Below are 10,926 nucleotides of genomic sequence, written 5' to 3'. Positions count from 1 at the left end.
ATTTTGAAGTGCTTGAAACTCTTCATTCATTGCATCCTTCCAATGCTTTGCATCATCCGCATTGATGGCGTCAAGAAATGTACTTGGTTCTTCATTTAAAGCCACCAAAGCTCTAAGAGTATTTGGATCAACACAATCCTTGTACCTTTCCGGCAAACGAGTTTGTCTTGTTGGCCTTCCTCCCAAAGGTACCACAATTTCTTCTTCAACGCCAACCAGTGTTTCTTCTTGAATTTCTCCTTGTACATCTTGATTATCAAGATCTATAACATCTTCATCATGAGCATCCTCATTTGAAGAACTTGTAGGTTGCATGTGAAATTCCAAGGTATCCTCAACAATTAATTTTTCTTCATCACATTTATTTTCCACCCCCTTAATCAACATAGAGGATTCATCAAAATCTACATCACGACTTATGATGATCTTATGGGTATTTGGATCTCATAACCGATACCCCTTCACATTCTTAGCATATCCTACAAAAATGCACTTCTTGGATTTTGGATCAAGTTTGTTCCTTTGACAACTTAGAATCAAAGCATATGCATCACATCCAAAAATTTTCAAATCCGAATAATCACAAGGAGTTCCATGCCATACCTCATTTGGAGTTTTTTCACCCAAAGTCATTGAAGGAGACCTATTCACAAGATAGCATGCCGTCAATACCGCTTCGGCCAACAATTCTTTCTCCAAGTTTGCATTGCTAAGCATAGCCCCAACCCTCTCCATCAATGTTCTATTCATGCGTTCTGCCACTCCATTTTGTTGTGGAGTATGCACAACCGTATGATGCCATACAATTCCTACTTCCTTGCAAAAATTACCAAATTCATTCTTTGCATATTCTATTCCATTATCCGTCCTCAAAACTTTGATGCTCCTACCTGTTGTTTTCTCCACCTCAACCTTGAAGTTCTTGAATGCCATTAACACATCACTCTTTGACTTGAGAATTGTCACCAATACTTTCCTTGAAAAATCATCAACGAAAGTAACAAAGTATTCAGCACCACCATAAGACACATCCGGTGATGGACCCAAACATCCGATTGAATATAATCAACAATCCTTTTACTTGTGCGTATATCCACTTTAAAAGCCCTTCTATGATGCTTCCCATAGACACAATGCTCACAAAATTCATTCTCTAAAAAATTCAGATTTGGGATAAGTTTCTTTTCCATCAAAAATTTCATACATTTTTCACTCATGTGCCCAAATCTTCGATGCCACAACCTAAGAGAAACATCTCCTTTGTCAACCGCCACATTTGTAACATCATCAACAATGGAACTAGCCAATAACTTGTACAAGAAACCAACCCGGATTCCCTTCATGATAACAAGAGCACCTCTTGAAACTTTGAGTACTCCATCTCCTCCGGAAAATTTACAACCTTCTTTCTCCAAAGTAGATAAAGAAATCAAACATTTTGTCATATCCGGAACATGTCTAACATTTTCAAGTGTGCGAACAATACCATCAAACATCTTCAAGTGTACCGATCCAATGCCAAGTGTTCTACTAGATGAGTTATTCCCCATCTTCACCAAGCCTCCTTCACATGGCTCATATGTGCTAAATCAAGATTTGTGTGGACACATATGATGTGTAGCACCGGTGTCAAGAACCCAATTTTGGTGAAATTTCGAATTGCAATCCACTATCAACACTTCATCTTCGATAACACTAGATGTGGTAACCACAACTTGATTTGCCTCCTTAGAATGTTCACCAACAATCTCTTTACCTTTTTCATTTCCCGAATTAAAACCATTTTTTTTTCTTTTGGAACAATTCTTTTTAAGATGTCCACTCTCTCCACAAAACCAACAATTATACTTGCCATCATGCCCTTTGGATTTAGAACGATGTTTTGACTTGCTTCTTGAAGAACCCTTTGAAGAATCATGACGTTCTTTGCTTCTACCCCTTGTCATATTAGCTTTCGAACCCACCTCCATAGAACTTCCCAACGAAGCCTTTTTCCGGAGTTCATCGGCAAGTAATGTACTACAAACCAAATCAAAGTCAAAAGAATCCCCCTTACTACAACTTAGGGTCGTTACTAAATGATCATAAGATTCCGGTAGAGTGCAAAGTAAAATCACTGCCTTGTCTTCATCCTTCATCTTTTCTTCAATACTTTCCAATTGACAAAGTATATTGTTGAACTCATTCAAATGATTAGAAATATTTGAACCATCCTTCATTCTTAAAGAAAATAATTTTTTTTCAAGAAAATTCTATTTGTGAGAGACTTTGTTTGGTAGATGCTTTCCAACTTTGACCACAAATCCGCCGCCGATTTTTCATGTGCAATATTAAATAAAACTTCATTGGACAAGCTCAACAGAATAGTAGACATAACTTTGAGATCCATCTCTTCCCAATCATCATCTTTCATTCCCTCTGGTTTCTTATCTTTTCCCAACAATGCTTTGTGACAACCATTTTGAATTAACAAATCTTTCATCTTCATTTTCCATAGCTCAAAATTTGTCTTTCCATCAAATGGTTCCACCCTAAATGTATGAGTACTCATTGTCTTCAAAATAAATGCACAAAATCTATGCTCTAATACCAATTGTAGAAGACAAGACCCAATCCACGGAACCGGATGATTAAACAAATCACCCAAATGAACAAAATAAACCAATGATCTTAGCAAATAATTTGAAAGACAATCACAAAGCAAATAAACAACAAACCACCACAAGAATGAAAAAGGAAATGCAAACAACACACAAGAATTTTATGTGGTTCACTAACTCGAAATAATCGAAATTAGCTACATCCACGGGGAGGGACTTCACTATTTTAATCTTCAAAATAGTATAAGATTTGAGTGTGATACAATGTTACCTCAACTGGTCACATAACCTCTCAAACCTCCTTAGAATACCCTTCCACCTTAAGCTCTTGAAGAAAACCCTTCAATCCAAGCTCAAGCTTCAATGGAGTTGCAATGGAGAGAATACAAGAGAGAAGATAACCATTTTCTTGTAAAACCACAAGAATAAGAAGACTCACTAAAGCCAATCCCGTTTTTGGACAAAAACCCCTTTAGAAGTCACTAGAAACTCACTTTTTCTCACTCCATTTACCTCTCCCAAGGCCCTCTTAATGATACCAAACACCTACCCATGTTTAACACTAAGTGGGACCCACCAAATTCAAATTTGAATTCAAACAAAAAGATAAAGTGATTTTCATCACTAAACCCAACAAAATAGATGCAATAGATAAGAGCAAAGGAGGATCTAATGCAAAGGAACAAAACATATGAAATGAAGAAGCAAGGCTTTATCATGATATACAACATATACGACAACCTTCGGCCTACATATTCCCAATTTTTATTGATGGATCGTGGGATGAAGGTGAAGGAATGGATGACAGAGGAGATATCATTTGGCAACCAGATAGAAGCCTTTTAGCAACTAAAATTAGAGCAGGTCGGGCTCTGTAGCAGCTTAGATGGAGTTGGAAGTTAGCAAGGATATTCTCCAAATTGCTAGCACAAATGGAATTTAGAACCTTTGAGTGAATTCAGGCTGTAATTTAACTGTCTTAAGCCTCTCAGGGAGAGCCAATTCCTTGGATTGGTGCTGTACTTTTCTCTCTGAGAGTAGCATTAAGTCTCTATTTGTCTAGTTTGATTTTGTGGATGTTTAGTTTATTTCTAGATCAGCTAACTATGATGCTGATATGCTAACTAAAGGGTAAGGCATTGGGAGTTTCTAAAAGTTGGTGGTTCCAACCAACTTATCGTATGAAAAACACTAACTTTTTCAAATGGGAGGTTCTAATATAAGTTATATAACCAACTTTTCATTTTTGGGTTTATTTCATACATGTAGCAATGACATTTTTTTGTAAGGGCCTGTTTGGTTACATGAATCCAGAGATTTGAAATCTCTGGATTCATGAATCTGAGAATTATACCCGTTTGGTTGTAAAAATCTCTAGATTCATGAAATCTAGAGATTCACATTTTTACACTAAAAATGTGAATCTGTAGATTTATGGGTAAGGGTGAAATCCCAGAGATTTCAAAAAAACTATATATTTGCACATTCACAAAAATCATGTTGATCAAATAGTTTTTTTAGGATGAATCCACAGATTTCATTCCACAACCAAACATCTAATTTTATAAATTATAACTCCATAGATTTGAAATCTCCAGACTCATGTAACTAAACAGGCCCTAAAAAAATCATTTTTAAGAACAAAACTTATTAAATACTGACTTATTTCACATGCGTTCTCAAATATGTTCAGCATAAATTTTTCCAAATGGTCAAAATTGTGCTTAAACCACCATTCTTTGATAAAAATGATAGAAAATATTTCTCGAAAAGAACGCCGTCTTTAGAAAAGACTATTATGAAATGCATACTAATAATAACGTAGATTCCACTTTCCATTTCTACTCCTCTTGTGATCGCTACTTAATATTCTTTGCTGGTCAAGGCATAATTTTGCTCGGGTCATGCACATTAAATGAGTATGACCGTCAAGGCGAGATTTTGGACCGTGAGGTCCGAAATCTCAGTCGAAATTGAATCTCGACCATTGAATTTCAATAGTCGAGATCGAAATTCCAATCTGAAGGTTGGTTAATGCGCAGGACCCAAGCAAAGTCCAAGGCACTCGCATTACATTACAAACACTTTACTTTTTTTACTTTCTTTTTTGGTAGAACTTTACTTTGGTTACTAGGTTTAAGTTTTTTTAAGAAATAGATACCTTCACTTTATTATTCTGAACTCTACATTTGGAATGTTTTCTCATGTCTACCCACTTCATCTATTTTTTTTATATATATATTTTTTCTTTTAGTAAATCCACCTTTTGTTTTTCTATGACAGTTGTGTAGGTCCTTAGTACCCTTAAACTGGGAGTCTGAATCCTTTATCCATAAGGGGAGGTATGTGCTCTGCTTGCACATTTCTAGCTATCACAAAATAGGGTGGGATCTACCTTTAAATGTTGACAAAATGAATCAAACATATAATTTCCGATGAACCCCGCCCCTATTGTGTAGTGAAATGTGTAAGTGGAACATAGACCTCTACCCTAATGGGTAGAGGATCCAAACTCTTAATCTAGCTAGCTTCACAACCATCTTGTAGGTTAGCAGAGCTAATGCAAAAGCAGAGTTTGAGAGAGGCTTGGGTTGGAGCAATTTTCCCATGCAACCTTATCTCAACAATTTTTGCTTAGAGGTTGTTCCGATACCTTGACCTCAACCAAACACTGTGGTCCACCAACTATTGTGCCCGCTGATATTATATATGTTTGAGGGTGGAAATAGTCTTTTGCTTTCTTAATTACTGATACTGGGGCTTACACCTTCAGTATTGGACTCAGAAACTAAAAGCCTATCATGGACTTGGAATAACCTAACAATGCAAAATAACATTGTTTGATCAATCTCAGGGGTGAGGGGCCCATTACAAATTATGAATGCCTTGTGCTTAGTTGGTGAGTCAAAAATCCATTTTTTATTTTTTGCCCGAAGTGAGTCAAAATCTGAATTTGCTTCAGACAACTTACAGATCCTCTCTTTGTCTTGGCATGTCAAGGACTTAAACCGGTCTGATCTTCTGAAAGATGTTTTGCAAAAAGATCTTGCATTTCTGGGCCAACCACCTTTTGTTCTAGGAGGGTCTCCATTTGGGTTGCTCCATGACCCAACCTCATTTTCAGGGACCAACCAAATTTATTTCTAATTAATACTTTGTACAAGTCGGTTTTATTTGGTCTAAAGAGAATCATAATCTATGCAACTTTCCCTGTTCATGAGTAAGATATTCTCCAATTTTACTCAAAATTGATAATTTAATAAGCAAAATTTCAAGACCTCACACTAGGGTCTCGGGCCTTCCCTAGCTGGTGGCAAATCTTAGGGGTACCAACAAAATCCTGTTGACTCAAATCGGTGAAACCCGCACTGAGCCTAGCCCCATTTTTTGACACAGAGGGCAGATTAGGTAGGTTTCTGATGGTCTGAAGGTATCAATACTTGATCCCTAGTCTCTAAGAAGAACAATTAATTCTTGACCATCGAAGCAACCAAAGGTATTGGTGGATTGCGTAGGGTTGGTTTTAGGGTTTACATCTCTAGAGTTGGATTGGTTTCAGACTGGTCCGACCCATTGACATCCCTAGCAAATCTTCCACCTAATAGTCATCATAACACAGTAGTTGAGTAAATTATGGTGGACCGGTTTTGATGTCTGGTTTTCGATCAGATCATTTAGTTCGACCAGCTCTTATTTAACAATTTTGGTTCAATTTAGTTTTATTTGATCGTTCTGATCAACCCAATCTCTGATTCAAGTTAGACTGTGACATTTTGCCTTCTGTCCTTTCTGGCAAAACGTTAAAAAACAAGGAATATTAGTTGAGAACTTGAGATTCCACTTGGGGAATCCACAACATTTGTAGAATGAGTGCTCGAGTTTCTTCTTCTTCTTCCTAATTAATCACTTTCCATTACACTTCTGCTTTCCTTCCTTTTAGTCTTTTCGGTAACACAAAGTGAGTTGTAAGTTTGTAACTCTTACGTACACGCTTTTATCATCTAAACTCAAAAAATATTATAGCTCTATGAGTTAAGAAATTATTCATTTATGGTTTTGAGAGAGAAAGAGCGTTAGTGTGGATTTAGTAAGTTACTTTGTTATAAAAAAGAAAAGATTTAATAGGTTACGTGTGTTTTTGTGTCAATTGATCCATTGACACACATGTTTTTTTTTTTACTTGTCATGTAAGTTATGTGATTTAAATTTAGTTCCTTCCGAAGTTGGAAATTATTTGAGTGCTGAGTAATTAATGCACAATACCTACTGCGAGGGGTCAGGTTTGAAACAGGTTAATGCGTAACACTAAAGTCGAGACCGAGAAAGCTGCAACTTTTGCCACTTCAAGAAACACCATTTCAAATCCCCTCTCAACGGCCAAAATTACCTTTTCTCCTTCTCAGCTCCTCAATCACCTTTTTCTCTTCTATTCTTTGGAACCTCTCTCAAAATCTTTGTTTTTTTTGGCAAAACAAACAAGAAGAGCTTATCAGTCAAATTCCCAACTCCAAATCTCTATTTTTTTTTCCTTTACTCGAAATTTTCAATATTCCTTGAGATCTTGGTCTCTCTTACACAGCCAACCAACAAATTTCAGATTTAAAGTATCTAATGAACGACATAATACTAGCTGATACGTATCCATATTAGATACAACCGAACTTAACGGCCGCTATTGAAGTTATCAAAGATAAGATAATCAGCAGCAACATCGATATCTACGACTGATACGCAGCCAAGATCTATGCCTTAACCTCGCAATCTTCAAGTCCCTCATCTAATCACGATATACACATAGGTGACAACAACATATAATGCTAAGCTGTCCAAATCCCTCTTACCTACATGTGCTTCCGAGTTACTTCTGCTATTCCTGTTGGTTCTCACAGGTGTGCAGCTCTCAGTGCTCACATTTCCAAACCCGACTTCACAGAATACTATGTATCGTGGTTATCTCATTAGCAAACCTTGAAAATCGTTCTCCTCCCATTCTCCACCATTCCCAAACCTTGAAAATCGTTCTCTTTTGGGGCATTCATAGAAAAAGGGGGGAAAAGTGAAAGAGAAAAAAAGACATCACGAGAGAGAAAGAGTGTGTTAAATTGGTAGCTTAAACCTTTTGATATTTTGCATGGCATATACTGAATTGGGCAAATGGACGAGCCACTTCACTGGTCGGTGTGGGGTGCATTAATGCAGTGGAATCTCTATCATCTTAGTGGGATTTTAATCGTCTGCAATGTATATATGATCCTCATCCTCAGTGATTGAACTTGATTATCGAATCACATTTGAGACACTGGCTTGTGAAATAGGGCTGGTCTCTCTGTGAGCTCCAAGCTTCAAACTGAGAGAGGGGAGACCATGGACGTCTACTCCAAAGGTTTCCTTCCTTTCTTGTTTCTTCTTGCAAGTGGTCTTCTCATCCTCTTCGGCTCTCATACCTGCATTCAACTTCCTGCTAGTCCCTCCATCAAGGGAGAGCTCTTCGACCGTCCCTACTACTCTTCTAAGTGCATATCCAGGTCTCAATTGCATACCAAATCCAATTGTGTCAAAGACCCAGCTGCAGAGAGATGGAAGAAACCCAACCATGAAACCCAAGTCCCTCTGCACCCACTTGACCCACTTACCATACAAGAAATCCACAAAGCACGAGCTATCTTGTTCTCCCACAAGACCTTCTCTTCTTCTTCCTTCACTATCCACTCTCTCGTCCTCGAAGAACCAGAGAAGAACCTGGTGTTGAAATGGAAGAAAGGCGACCCTCTTCCTCCCAGAAAAGCTTCGGTGGTGGCGCTTGTGAAAGATCAGCCTCACCTGCTCATTGTTGACCTGGATTCGAGCCAGGTAACGCAACATGAGGTGGTGGCTTCGCCATCTGGGTTTCCCATGATGACCATAGAGGAAGTGAATTCTGTAATCTGGGCGCCCTTCACTAACGCCAATTTCAACCGCACGATACTCGATCGAGGGGTTGATCCGGCTGACCTCGTTTGTGCGCCTCACTCCACAGGATGGTATGGGAAGAAGGAACAAGGGAGGAGGTTAATCAAGGTTCAGTGTTACTCCATGCAAGGAACAGTTAACTACTACATGAGACCCATTGAAGGTCTAACCTTGCTTATAGATCTGGACACCAAAGAGGTTATAGAGATCTCTGATCATGGTCGTCAAATACCCATTCCCAAAGCTGGCAATACCGATTACCGCTACGAAGCACAGAACAAGCGGGTGAAACTCATCAACCCCATATCGCTGGAGCAACCGAAAGGCCCAAGCTTTACGGTAGAAGACGGTCACATGATCAAATGGGCCAACTGGGAATTCCACCTGAAAGCTGACCCAAGAGCAGGTGCGATCATCTCCAGAGCCATGGTGAGAGATTCAGAGACAGGTGAAATGAGGAGTGTGATATACAAAGGGTTGACATCTGAGCTGTTTATACCTTACATGGACCCTACCGAAGCTTGGTACTTCAAGACCTACATGGACGCCGGCGAATATGGGTTCGGTCTTCAAGGCATGCCACTTGAACCACTCAATGATTGTCCACGAAACGCTTACTACATGGACGGCGTCTTCGTTGCGGCGGATGGAAAGCCTTATGTACGGTCCAACATGATGTGTGTCTTCGAAAGCTATGCCGGAGATATTGGGTGGCGCCACATGGAGAGCCCCGTCACAGGCATGGATGTAAGCGAAAATATGAAACCTCAGAGACACTTCAAGTTAGAATTCTACTAATATTTTGCAATGTCATGGTTTTCTGATTCTGGTTTGGTTAGCAGATAAGGGAGGTCAGACCAAAGGTGACGCTGGTGGTGAGGATGGCAGCATCTGTTGGCAACTATGACTATATCGTTGACTGGGAGTTCCAGACAGATGGGCTCATCCGAATCAAGGTTTGTAACAGATTTTGGTTTCAGATATCACTCTCTGTTTTCATGGAGATCACCATATCTCTAATAAACCGTGACCACGTTGGTTCACTTAGCCCCCTTGGGCCAACCCATATGGTTTTCTTGCACAACATATGATTCTATTGTACAGTAAAGGTGTAAGTGGTGATTGCAGGTTGGGTTGAGTGGCATCCTGCTGGTGAAGGGAACAACATACAACAATATGAACGAGGTGCCAGAGCAAGAGGATATCTACGGCACTCTTGTTTCGGAAAATGTTATCGGCGTCATCCATGACCACTACATCACTTTCTACCTGGACATGGATGTGGATGGCTCCAATAATTCTTTTGTGAAGGTGAATCTTGCCAGGAAAGAAACCAAACCCGGAGAATCGCCAAGGAAGAGCTACTTAAAAGCCACCAGATATGTGGCCAAGACAGAGAAGGATGCACAGATTAAACTGAAGCTCTATGATCCATCAGAATTTCATGTGATCAACCCATTAAAGAAAACCAGTGTGGGAAACCCAGTTGGGTACAAGGTTGTACCAGGGGGAACAGCTGCTAGCTTACTTGATCATCAAGATCCCCCACAACTGAGAGGTGCATTCACCAACAACCAGGTAATGAATAAATGAAATACTACTAAAACCATCCAATCTTGTTCCGTTTCATGGTCTCATTCTCTTGATTTTGGCAGATATGGGTGACACCTTATAACCGGAGTGAGCAATGGGCGGCTGGGCATTTTGTATCACAGAGCCAAGGAGAAGATACCCTTGCTGTCTGGTCTGAGAGGTAATAGATTCGCAGAAGCAAAAGCTGAGGTTATTTATTTGATGGTTTGAGCACTAATTACTGATATTTGAATCTCCAGGAACCGTCCAATTGAGAACAGAGACATTGTGCTGTGGTATACTTTGGGATTTCATCACATACCATGCCAGGAAGATTTCCCCATCATGCCTACTGTGTCTTCACATTTCGAGATAAAGCCTGTGAATTTCTTTTGAGAGCAATCCAATCCTTGGAATCCCACCAAACGTTGAGGAAGACCTACCTGTTTGCAGTGCAGTTGCTTCTACTCGATAGACTCTTGACCTGAAAATCCAGCACACCATGAATATTGTATGTCTATGATCATCCAGACACCTACAGTTTTCACATAGTGTACACGAAGGAAGTCTCTACTTCCCCCAGAGAATAAAATAGAAAAAAGAGAGTAGTTTTAGGAAATAATAACATAAACTCTGTTCAGTTCCTCTCCCTCTTCTTTTTCATCTCAGAAAGACGAGTGCACATAAAAATCTCTCTTCAATTGGGCGCCAAAATAAGCACATGTCCATCTACTGAACAGGATTCTCCATGAAGGCATAATCCTTTAGCTTAAAATAAATAATGCCATCTTACAAAAATCTGAAA

At 39.2% G+C, this 10,926-nt stretch overlaps 1 pseudogene across 1 annotated transcript; it reads left to right on the top strand.

Moving 5' to 3' along the window:
• Window positions 1-7,926: 7,926 nt before the first annotated feature.
• On the top strand, window positions 7,927-10,721 carry LOC149029619 (amine oxidase [copper-containing] gamma 2-like; annotated as a pseudogene). Its single transcript, XR_016171188.1, has 5 exons — window positions 7,927-9,296; window positions 9,392-9,505; window positions 9,678-10,127; window positions 10,205-10,302; window positions 10,382-10,721. The product of XR_016171188.1 is annotated as an amine oxidase [copper-containing] gamma 2-like (transcript).
• Window positions 10,722-10,926: the final 205 nt, after the last annotated feature.

This window comes from Hakea prostrata, chromosome 1, assembly GCF_041222555.1.
Source record: "Hakea prostrata isolate BN-2017 chromosome 1, UWA_Hpros_2, whole genome shotgun sequence".
Taxonomy (NCBI): domain Eukaryota; kingdom Viridiplantae; phylum Streptophyta; class Magnoliopsida; order Proteales; family Proteaceae; genus Hakea; species Hakea prostrata.
Note: the sequence above shows the minus strand (reverse complement) of the source record. Positions and strands in the feature narration are given on the sequence as shown.